This window comes from Rhipicephalus microplus, chromosome 7, assembly GCF_043290135.1.
Source record: "Rhipicephalus microplus isolate Deutch F79 chromosome 7, USDA_Rmic, whole genome shotgun sequence".
Taxonomy (NCBI): Eukaryota; Metazoa; Arthropoda; class Arachnida; order Ixodida; family Ixodidae; genus Rhipicephalus; species Rhipicephalus microplus.
Genome location: NC_134706.1, coordinates 165,188,600 through 165,201,219, shown reverse-complemented (window position 1 = coordinate 165,201,219; position 12,620 = coordinate 165,188,600). Strand labels below are relative to the sequence as shown.

Here is a 12,620-nt window from a genome sequence, read left to right as displayed (position 1 = left end):
CCACAGCCTCTCTGATGTGAATCACATCATCTTCAAGCATTTTAGAGACTTGTTGCTGTATCGCTTCCCGTTCCTTTGGAGCCACACGATAAGGACTCTGGTGTATAGGCCTTGCTGCGTTGTGGGTAATTATTCAATACTTTGTTAGCGGCGTTCGACCGACCCGTGATGTTGATGAAAAGCAGTCCTAGTATTCAGCTAGCAGCTCAAGAAGTGTCGTTCACTCGTCCCTTGACAACGTAGTACCAACGTCAAGATTAGGTACTGATTCTTCTTGAGGTGCTTTGTCTAGGGCCGATAAACTGCCTTGGATTTCTGCAGTATTGTCAAAGTAAGCGACGGCTGTACCCTTTAGGAGGTGTCAGTGCTTTGCACTGAAGTTAGTGAGCAGCAAGTTCGTGCGTCCCGCAGTGACAGCGACAAGACCTCGAGCAATTGAAATACCGTGGCTAAAGATCAGCGAGCTTATTTGGTCGGCAATACCATCAACGTCAAAAGTCTCATCCCCTGCCACCGAAACAAGTGTGCAGGATCGTGGCAGCATGACCACATCGTCATCCGTCAGACGTAAAGGGTTACGTCTCAGCTCTGAGCAATCGACTAAAGCAGGGCTGTTGTTGCGAAACGTAATGACACTGTCAGGGACGTTGATGACAGCGCCATGTTCTCTCAAGAAATCCATTCTGATAATCAGGTCTTTACAGCATGAAGCGAGAACGACGAACGTCGCCACAAAAGTAGAGCCACCGATGTAGAGCCTTGCTGTGCACATTCCGACAAGCAACAGTAATTGGCCGCCTACCGTCCTTAGGTGACTCGTCCACGCAGCATTTACTTTCTTGAGGCATACGGCAAGGTCATCACTAATAATAGAGAAGTCGGCCCCGGTGTCAACTAAAGCTCTGACTTGCTGTCCGTCCACAAGAACGGTAAGGCCTGGGGTGACAATTTCGTCGGTATTACGTCTTGTCGGTTTACAGCGACCTGACAAGGGAGTAATGGGAGCTGTTTTTCTTCGTCTTGACAGCCTGCAACCTTACCCGGTCGTCGCCTTCAGTTTCCCCGGTGTGGGCTGGGTGAGCTCGCTCCTCTGGTGTCGGCAAAAGAATGGCGCTGCAACGAAAGTGACTGGGCAGGAGAAAGAGAGCGTGGTTGATGTCCGAAGCACGGCTGGTAATCAGTTATGATCTCGTCATGATTGTTACGGCGGCCGTCAAAGGGGGTCGAGGCACCAGAGGTCCTTGACAACCGACATAGCCACGGCGGCATACGTAGTCGTTGGCATGTCGACTGTCAAACCGTGGCCTGAGAGGGCAAAACGAATCTGCACGGTGCCAGCAATAGCGGGCTATGTGGCCCACACCTTCGCAGTTGAAACAGAGTGGACGCCTGTCGACAGTGCACCAGGTGTCTGTTCGGCGAAGCTTATGATGCTGTGACGACTCCTCACGTGACGAAGGCCATGGCAGGCCAGAATACGACTGGTCATATGGGGTCTGGATGGGTGGGCGCAACTATGTCTCCCCCTGTGGTAGTGACCTAGGAACGGTTGCAGGTGGCGGGTAGTATGAAAACGGAGCTGGTGGGGAGCTTTGAAGGGCGGCGACGTACGTCATGGGACGTTGCTCGGGGCACGATCAGCTGTCGAGAATGCTTGGCGGATCTCGTCGCGGACGACTTGAGCGACAGATGCCGTGGGTGTATCCACTACCGGAGTCCGCAACCTTTGCAGTTCTTCACGAACGATCTCTCTAAATCATGTCACGCAAGGAGCTATGATTGTCAAACGTCACAGCGGCGGCCTGAATTTTGGGGCTGCTGCACAAGCAGTCATATTGTCGGCAACGTTGGTGAAGTGCCCGCTCGATAGCCGACGCTTCTTTGATGAAGTTCTCTACAGTGCTTGGCGGGTTGCGCAGAAGTCCGGCGAACAGCTGGTCTTTCACGCCGTGCATGAGGTAGTGCAACTTCCTATCTTCAGTCATATGTGGGTCAGCTCTCCGAAATAAACATGTCTTGTCTTCGGCGAACATGGCGATCCTTTCATTGGGTTTTTGGACCCTTAGCTCTAGTAGTTGGTGGGCGTGGTCATGTCTGTGGACATTGGCAAAGGTTTCAAGGTTTTAACCATCTGCTCGTGAAAGTCGGTCTATGTGGACAGGCTGCCTTCTCTGTTCTCATACCAAGTACGAACGCTGTCATGAAGATAGAAGTAAGCCCGGGAGAGCTTTTCCCGAGCGGACCACTGGTTGATCTTCGCAACACGGTCATAGTGATGTAACCAGTATTCTACATCGTCATGTGCGCCACTACCAAAGCGTTCAGGCTCCAGCGATTGAAAAAACGTTACCTGGGATGGAGCGGGAGGACCGGTGCCGAAAAGTACAGGCTGGGAGCTGGTGTTAGCCGTTTCTAGATCGCAGCCGTTTTCAGGGCTTCTGCTAGGGGTTGAACTCTGGAGGAAGACCTCGTAGCCGACGACTGAATCAATGGACAGTTGTTCCAATAGGCACGTCCGGGCTGGATAAACAGCTCCCACTAGTGGTGTGAAGCATCGGGCAGCGTCGCGGCCCAGCTCCTCCACCAATGTCGTAGTGCAATGTGAACAAAGGATGACCGCAGCTTACGGCAGCGAAAAGAGCATGTTCAGGATCAGCTGTACAGCAAGTCGCCTGCTTGGTTATCGGCCCGCAAAGCGCCTGTCCCACTAGCTGGAATCTACAAAACATTCCTATCATCGTTCTTTTTCATATACACACGTGTCAATATATACGGGATAGACTGCATGGCCGACGTCCGACTTCCCGGGCCTTCAAGGAACCGCGAAAACGTTCGAAAAATCGAGCCGTCTAGAAAACCGAATGCAAGCGAAAACAAGCTTTTTAAGGGGAGATGCTACTCGAAAAACGATTTTCTTTATTAAGAGTCTGAATTTAACACAAATTGGCATGCTAATAGAGTTTTTTCTCCTCTTTTCAAATATGTCATATATTTTCATGTAGATTGCTTGGTTTTCTTTCTGCAAATCAGATACTGCAAAATTATGGCCATTGTTATGCAACAATTCTGACCTATAAAAATTTGAGATAAAGCATGCAGATATGGCTGACTATGATCCTTTGGAACTGTAGAGTGCAAAAAAAATATATAAATTAAATTTTGTGTGTAAAAAGGTGAAATACAATAATAAAATAGAAAAATTTACTATGGCTCTAGTTGCCAAGGGCTTTCAATGTTATGTAATTTTTGAAAAACATAATCAAGCAGCACTGACAATCTGAATGGATACTTGCACTCTATGGGCCTTCATCATGCTATGTGCAAAATTTCATAGAGGTATGACAATTCTAAGTATACGAACTAGCGTGTATAAGAAGCACAGATCACACAAAACTGCAAAAGGAGAAAAACGCATTTGAAAGTTTGAAACCTTTTTTTATTTTACCACAGAGTTGTTAGAAATGCATAATCTTTGGCCATAATGTTCAACAGAACTTTGAAAATCACTGCAAGTTACTAGAACTGTCCTGCAGCATAGATTGTGCCCTCACGGTCCTTGCGAGCACTCTCTTCTAGCCGTGCCCTTTTCACTCCACGACGACGGTGGGCCCTTGCTTCTGCTGTCAGACGCTCGGACATTCTCTTGATGCGCCTCGCATCGCGGGAATCACTGAAAGTAACTAGATCTCTAGACGGCAGTATGTTGAGCTCCTCCAGGATGTGCTCGAAAGTAGCATGACCCTTGTTGAACCACAGGATTGCCATAGCTGCGGCAGTCTCGACAACCGTTCGGGAGACAAACTTAGTCTTGGGGCAAAGTAGCCAAATTTTGCTGTTCAGGGATCCTGATGCGTTCTGGGTTTTCCCTTTGATGAATCGAGCAAGGAGCTTCTCATCCGTTAGCCGCTTATAAATGGGCAAAACAGCCAATCCCTGTGCTTTTGTCAGGAGAGGTGTGTGGCGTGGTGCAGGTTCACCAAGTGCTTCAGCGCGTTGATGTTTGCACCACGACTTTGTTCCTGCAGGGCAAAACTTGTGGCTGCCAGCATTGTCAGTAGAGCATGAGTGGAAGTACGAAGCCCATACTGCTGTGTACATATCCCGTACACTCCCCCTGTTGCTTGTTATGGCAATCTGATAGTATGTTTGGAGCTTCTGAATGGCTGGCTCTTTCATTTTCTGCCCTCGTGGTAATGGCACATGCAGCTTCCGTAGCGCGGTGCCAAGTCTCTTGGCCACATGATTAGTGCAGTCTTCTTTTTCTATATTGACAGCACCATAGACTTTTGACTCTGCATCTGCACTATATGCTTTGCTGTCACCGTCACTCAAGAATGTCATGAAATGCAGTGGGGTGTCATAAGTCAATGTTCTCTGCCAAATGCGCATTGCAGTCTCCGTTTCCATGGCATGGGAGGAACAGTCTGCATTTTTTTCACAGACTGGGCCATGGAATGCCTGCCACACTTCCTCGTCTGGGCCCATATCCTTGTGCCTACTGCATGTCAGGCAGTAATTTGATATGACCTCGAAGTCTAAGCAGAGGCCAGTATCTAAGGAGAAAACTGCGCCAATCCCGTTGTGGCTTTTGTGGCCCCTCTTCTTCCAAGTGCCGTCGAACATAACAGCCACATCAGTTTCGCCTGCTACTTCTTTCGTCAACTCTCTGGATCGGCGCAAGTTTTCACTCACAGCTGCCATGGCAGCGGTGTGCACCTTCTTTGCTATCGAAACAAAATCCTCGGTGGTGCATTGGCTTTGGGAGTCCAATAATGGAGCAAAATCTCGACAATTGCTCATGCCCAATGCCGACAGCGCGTGCAGCCACCACCGCCTTCACATTTACAGCGAAACTATCTCCGGAGCTCCCACTGTCGTACCGTTGGCTCATCGGCTGCTGCCGTCCGCCGTAACACTCAGTGACGTATAGGAGCACAAAAAAACAGTCGCTGAGCATTCGCTGTTTTCGCAATGAAGTTCGAGGAGCGACGAAAGTCCCTTGCGCTTTTCTGCCGGCTCCCGAACGGCAAGTTTTTGAATACCGCAAGCAGGGCATGCCCCACCTGCCACAAGTGCCGTCAGCAAGAGGGTGTCGCACAAAACTGTCGTTGCACAAACCTCATCGCGCTGTCTTTCGTCTTTTTCGAAGAAGCCGAGCTTCTTTTCCGAAGCACTGACGAAAGAAAGCGCAGCGTCGATCCCTTCATCGCAGCCACTGTCGCTCGCGCACTCTTCGATGCCGCCGTCAGGCCTAGCACACGTAGGCGCGTTCTCGTTCGTCGCCGTCGTTCGGGGCGCTTTACGCCACCTTCCCTTGAACTTGTGCTTCGTTCGAAACTTCTGCGGTCTCACGTTGCACTTTTTCGGGCTTGTCATCGCGGAAATATGCGTAGACGCGCAGAAAAGCAGATGGACCAAATGCCGATGGCCGCCACCAACACAGCTGACAATGACTCGGTAGTCAATGGCGATGCGGCTTAAGGTGCCGCGCGTTTCAAACCGCTCAAACCACGTGATAAAAAGGCCTCGTTTTTTTTTTTTTTTTTTTTTTGCCCACGTACGAAACTGGCAGTCGTCGGAGCTATAAGAAGAAGGCCGGACGCAACTTTCCCAACCGATCGCGATGGCGGGTGGCACTGCGACGGGGAGCAGCGCGCAGTCAAGGATGTCCAATATCGGCGCAAATTCACGAAATTTTGAGCCACCGCGATGCCTTCATACCCATTTTTTTGCATTTTGCGGTTCGAATTTAGCTTTGAAATTTTCACAGATGAAAGAAGAAGGTTTGAAGATTACAATGCAATAAAAATCAGAAATACGAGAAATTTCGCTAAAACCGCGATTTTTCGACTCGCATCTCCCCTTAATAATTCTTTTTCGCTGAGGAAGAGGGTCACGGCAGGAGCACAGGGTTCTTTGTCTTCGCAATTCAGCAAGTGCATAATTTAGGTGGCTCTAAAAAGAAGAGTACCAGAGTCTTGGAAGAACGCTAACATCATCTTAATACATAAGAAAGGAGATGACAAGGACTTGAAGAATTACAGGCCGATCAGCTTGCTCTCTGTAGTATACAAGCTATTTACAAAGGTAATTGCCAACAGAGTAAAGAAAACATTAGAATTCAATCAACCAAAAGAACAAGCAGGATTTCGAACAGGCTACTCAACAATTGACCACATTCATACTATCAATCAGGTAATAGAGAAATGCTCAGAGTATAACCAACCACTATACATAGCCTTCATAGATTACGAGAAGGCGTTTGATTCAGTAGAAATATCAGCCGTCATGCAAACACTGCGGAATCAGGGCGTAGATGAAGTATATATAAACATTCTGGAAGAAATCTACAGGGGATCAACTGCTACCATAGTGCTTCATAGAGAAAGCAACAGAATACCAATCAAGAAGGGTGTAAGGCAGGGGGACACAATCTCCCCAATGCTGTTTACCGCGTGCTTACAGGAGGTTTTCAGAAGCCTAGAATGGGAACAGTTAGGGATAAGAGTCAATGGAGAATACCTTAGTAACCTGCGCTTCGCCGATGACATTGCATTGCTGAGTAACTCGGGGGACGAATTGCAACTCATGATTACGGAGTTAGACAAGGAGAGCAGAAAAGTGGGTCTTAAAATTAATCTGCAGAAAACGAAAGTAATGTACAACAACCTCGGCAAAGAGCAGCGCTTCGAGATAGGTAATAGTGCACTTGAAGTTGTAAAAGACTATGTCTACTTAGGGCAGGTAATAACCGCAGAGCCGAACCACGAGATTGAAGTAACTAGAAGAATAAGAATGGGGTGGAGCACATTCGGCAAGCACTCTAAAATTATGACAGGTAGATTGCCACTATCCCTCAAGAGGAAGGTATATAACAGCTGTATCTTGCCGGTACTTAGCTACGGAGCAGAAACCTGGAGACTTACAAAGAGGGTTCAGCTTAAATTGAGGACGACGCAGCGAGCAATGGAAAGAAAAATGGTAGGTGTAACCTTAAGAGACAAGAAGAGAGCAGAGTGGATTAGGGAACAAACGGGGGTTAAGGATATCATAGCTGAAATCAAGAAGAAGAAATGGACATGGGCAGGGCATGTAGCGCGTAGACAGGATAACCGCTGGTCATTAAGGGTAACTGACTGGATTCCCAGAGAAGGGAAGCGGGTTAGGGGGAGACAGAAGGTTAGGTGGGCAGATGAGATTAAGAAGTTTGCGGGTATAAATTGGAAGCAGCAAGCACAGGACCGGGTTAACTGGCGGAACATAGGAGAGGCCTTTGTCCTGCAGTGGACGTAGTCAGGCTGATGATGATGATGATGATGATGAAAAAGAGACTAAAGAAAGAAAGAAAAAAAATCGATGTGGCCAGCGCTACTGCATTTAAACACTTAAGGCTGGTGCACACCGGCGACTAGCAGCGGTCGCGCGACCATTTGCGACTGGTCGCAACCAGTCGCGAACGGTCGCAAACGGTCGCAAAGCGACTGCGTTGGCCAGTCGCTTCTTGACCGATTTTTCAGTCGCACGACTGCAGTCGCAAAGCTGCTTAACCAATCAGCGATGCTCAATTTTTTTTTCATTGCGCTGGCTTCCTGCCGCCAGATACAAACGAGTGCGTTCCTCTAGGTCTGTGGCACCATGGCCACCACGGAATACTTGGCTTGGAGATGGCGGGCCGCAGCAACTCGAGCAAATTGTCGAATTTACGTGGTGGCATTCGCAAGAAGCTAAACACCGTCAAAGTAAAGAGAAAATGAATTGTGCACTGTCTTTTCCCCGTATTCGGAAACTTTTTTTTGTCTTGAACTTGACGTGTCAGCGCATTCAACGCAGCGTGTTTGGTAGGCGTTTGTACTTCATACCTTGGCAACAACTTAAGACTCCACGTTCGAGACGCATTTGTGCTGCATTGTAGGCTGTGGCAAGTCAAGGGAAATTTAAGGATGGTTTCTGAATACGTACGACTCTCGGAAATACTCCTCGTCGTGTCAGCGCAGCTCTGAAGGTAGGCGGCTTGCATGGCCGGTCAATTCCCGCGATCGAAAGGATGGTCACATCCACTACCGGCTTTTTTTTTTTCCTTGGAGGCATCTGTGATGCCAGCGCTGACACCATGGCACAGTGCATCAGCACCATGAAATTGTCTTGTTCTTCGCTTGAATCGAACTTGACGCTGTTGGGAACGCTGTGCGAGAACGAACTCAGTTGGCGGCGATCAGCTGATCGCGCCGGTGTCAGGAGTTCTCGCTCATAACGAGATCCGGACGTGACTCTCCGGTTTTGCGACTTCCGGTCGCTCGCATGCAGCCTCTGTCGGTGTGAACATCAGTCGCTTTTTGGTCGCCAGTCGCGAATGGTCGCGCGACCACTGCTAGTCGCCGGTGTGCACCAGCCTTTAGGCGCAAAAATAGTCCTTTATTTTCGTTTGCATGGCATTCCACTTGCCCGTGATGACGTCTGCCTCAATTTCAGTTTATGTTGTGCTGTCACTGTACACCAATGACAGTGTCAGTGCTTGCCTCGACTCCGAGCTCGTTGGCTGTGTAGGAGCTGCCTCTCCGATCTCCGTGTCAGAGTCGCTGGAATCTTCCGTAACTTGAAGAATGATTTTGTCATCAGTCCACTCCCCACACAGCTCCAGGTCTTCGTCAACATTGGCGAAACTCTCAAGGGTTAAACACCGGCAGCATTTGGATTGTTAAAGGCAACAACAGTGGGTGAAAGTTTGTCGCACACACTGTCCACTCCCTGCCTCAGCGTACAGTATCAAGCTCGCATAGCGAAAACAGTTCCAGAGGGTCCGCGTGACTGCCTTCCACGAGCCTGCAAGCGTGCCGACCGGAGACCATAGGTCAACTGTGGGCAGAGTTGTATATGGGTCTGTTGCCAGATTCAGGGATCAGTGTTGCCAGACAGCTGCCAAATTTGGCGGATAAATTTGCCCCTGCAGCTCTGCCTTTCCCATGATAGCTCTGTGTCGTCTGCAGTGCATTTCGCTGCCTTATTACCGCTGCTGAAGCGTTCACACATACAGGCTTGGCATTTTTAATCTTCATTGGTACACGAGTCCAAACGATATGTATTGTGTCGACACAACGAGCAGAAGCACTGTATCGTGCGCACTGTCACGGCACGGGTCGACACGGCACAATCAGATAAAGGAAGCACACCGCCTCCTGTAGCTGTGCGCACCTTGGCCCTTATGCACAACGGCACGTTTTCTGGAGAAACTGAATAGAGTGGCAGCAGGCGGTGTGCTTCCCTTTTCTAATCATGTTTCAGAAGTAGGGAGTCTCTCTATGCAACACAGCTGATGGTGCATAACCTGTCGACCACGTGCAATGATGGGGACACTACTGTGCTTCCGCTCGCGGTGTCCAACAGAAATACATATTGTTCGGACTCGTGTACTAATGAAGATCAAAAGTACAAAGGTTGGAGTTGCGAATCGCGTTTCGCTCCACCAGCAGCGATAAAGCAGCCTGCCAGGCATATTCTGTGCTTCGACGAAACAAGCCCGATGTATTGAAACGCGGGGCTCAATTCAGTTCCCCTTGAGCATGTAGCCACACGCGTCGTCGCGCATTGATTCCATAATTATGAGACACGATAGAGTCCGACCTTTTCATTGCAGAGCTGCACACTCAGCAAGAAAACGCATTATTGTGCGTAGTACGCACAGCTACGGAAATATTCCATGCTTCGGCGACAAGAGTTCCATGTATTAAAACGTGGCGCACAAATTCAGTTCCCCTTGAGCCTGTACTCCTACACGTCATTGCGTGTTTGATTCCCTAATTCTGAGACACAATCGAGTCCAACCTCTTAATTTCACAGCTGTGCATACGTCCCGACTTCTGCAACGTGGAGATTCCGTTCGTTAAAATGGCCGACATCGCAAGGGCGTCTGCAGAATGCACTGTGGACGACACAGAGCCCTCAGAGAAAAGGCGCAGCTACAGGGGTAAATTTATTGAAAACAGACTAACAAATCTAGCAACAAACTTGTGCAACGCCAAACAGAACCTCGCCGATAGCATAGCTTTTGCCACTCTCGAGACACAGCACCATGCGACCTAAGCAACGGCTGGCAACAAATTGGCGTGCGTTGAATTGCAGAATTCTCTGTTTCGAGGGTACGGCCGCCACGGTGACCAAAACCGCGCAGAGGCGCAGTGATTTCGAGGGTCCGAAAATAACCAAAATGGCGGTGGCGGTAGTGACTTTCAAGTTTGTAGCTAGCGATAAAGAGTTCGGGAAATCGGCTAGAACTGTGCGGAATTTTTTCAAATACACTAACTCAATGGGGAACTTGACGGTGCCGCAGACGAGCCCGGGAAATCAGGCATGTTTAGAATTTCGGGCGTCCGAGCAATCGGCCGTCGACTGTACTAGCTTTTCAATCAATGATGTTCACAAGCATGAACGCAGCCACCAGTTCGAGATGGCTGGGTGTTCAGCAAGTAGGCCAGGTGGCTGATTTGTGAGACAGACACACAGACAGAGAGACCCAGATTTCAGCGTTGAGTATCCCAAGAAAGACTAGCAAGTAGGCCAGGTGGCTGAATTGTGAGACAGACACACAGACAGAGAGACCCAGATTTCGGCGCTGAGTATCCCAAGAAAGACTATCGTCTTTAAAATCAAATAGTAGTGAACAGCACAAAATTTTGTATAAATGCTTACACTGTGCAACATTGCCTGGTGTGATTACAGCTGGACATTTCTAGAAGAGACACTGATATAAGGGACAAATGTGTATAAAAGACACGAGTGTGCCTACAGTAAAATGCAGTTTGATAATAAAATGCGTACAAGGTACTTATAAGAGGCATCTTATATAATACACAAGAACTGCTGCCCAGAGCATGCCTCTTATAAAGGGGTTCAAGTGTACTTACGTTCACTCAGCCGCAAAAGTTTTCGAGCAGGTGGACAGTGATATATTTCTCCTAGTTTTCCGCGATGTGCTTGTGTCCTTAAATTTGGTTTTTTTTTTTTTTGCGACTGCAGTCACTCTGTGTGAAGAATGTACGGTGCGGTGCTAGAGGCCTAGTCAGGTGACTCGTAATGCCACCTTTCATCTCCTGCACCACAGCAAACATGCATTGTCACACAAATAAATAAAAATCCTTGTAATAAATACGGTGCCATTATGGCCTATGGCAGTGTCGTAAAAATGGCAGTGTCGTAAAAATGTGCCAGCACTGGAGCTTTCTGCAGTCGATTGTGTAGCTCTACGAAAGCTTGTTATTCTTCCGCCCATACGAATGGCACATCTGGCCGGGTTAAGTTTTGTAAGAGGTTCCGCAATTTTTGAAAATCCTTCGACAAAATGGAGGTAGTAGGCACAGTGTCCAAGGAATCGCTGAACAGCCTCCTTGTCTCCAGGACGAGGGAACTCGGCGACGGCAGCCAACTTCTCCGGACCTGGTCGAACACGCCTCCCGGGCTCACCATGTGGCCGAGAAACGAGTTCCTAATAGCCAAAGTAGCCCTTTTCGGGCTTGATAGTAAAGTTTGCTCTCTGTATTGCAGTGAGGATGCTTTTTAGCCTTGAAAAACGTTCGTCAAACGTACTTGAATACAAGACATCATCTAAGTATACAAGACACGTCTGCCACTTTAGTCCAGCGAGTACAGTGTCCATCATGCATTTAAATGTGGCAGGAGCGAAACAGAGACAGAAAGACAGCACTTTAAATTCGTAGAGCCCGTCAGGAGTCACGAACGCGGTTTTCTCACGTTGCCTTCGTCAAATTAAATTTGCCAGTACCCTGACTTGAAATTTAATGATGTAAAGAACTGGGCATGACGTAGACGATCTAAGGCATCATCAATGTGTGGCAGGGGATAAACGTCGCGTTTTGTGACTTTCTTGAGGGATTAGTAGTCGACCCAGAAGCGTAGTGTGCTCTCTTTTTTTCTTTACTAGGACAACAGTTAATGCACATGGACTTGTCGAGGGTTGAATGACGCCATCATTCAGCACTTCTTGAACGTGACACTTAATCGCCTCTCTTTCTTTTGGGGACACACAGTATGGATGTTGGAGAAGAAACCGCGCCGACCCCTCGGTAACAATGCGGTGTTTGGTAACGGTACTGCATGGAACTTTCGAAGCTGTGGAGAAGCAGTCCGAGAATTCTGTCACAAAGTTTAGCAGCTGCTCTTTTCATGGATCTCACAAGTGTGGATTAACGTGAATGTGGCTTCCCGGGTCAGCCCAAGCTTTTGAATCCGGTCACGTCGTCTCCAATGTGCCGGCATCGAAAAAGTCGGCTATTTCGCTGAGAAAAGCGACAGTGATGCCTCTAGGAACTAATGAAACTCATTGCTGAAGTTGGTCAGCAGAACTCGGAGAGTGTTCGGTAACCGAACAAGGCCTCAGGCTATGCAGATGTTTCGTTTGAGAGCAATGGGATATTTGCCTCTGCAATACATTCATAAATGTTGAATTCATAGGAAACGCCGCAGGTTACAATGTCAACACGCTACTCTTTGGCGGTAACGTGGCGTCATCATCAACAATCCTCAAAGCATTGACATAACTGTCGTCAGGGTTGCGAGCTAAGGTGTGTGCCGTGGAAAATGTCACCTGCAACTCTTGCAAGTCAATCACG

The 12,620-nt window shown here is 48.4% G+C and overlaps 1 protein-coding gene across 2 annotated transcripts in view; it reads right to left on the bottom strand.

The window, feature by feature from the left end:
* Window positions 1–12,620, bottom strand: part of LOC119179501 (uncharacterized) — a 126,081-nt gene that overhangs the window by 69,227 nt on the left and 44,234 nt on the right. The window lies entirely within an intron of this gene.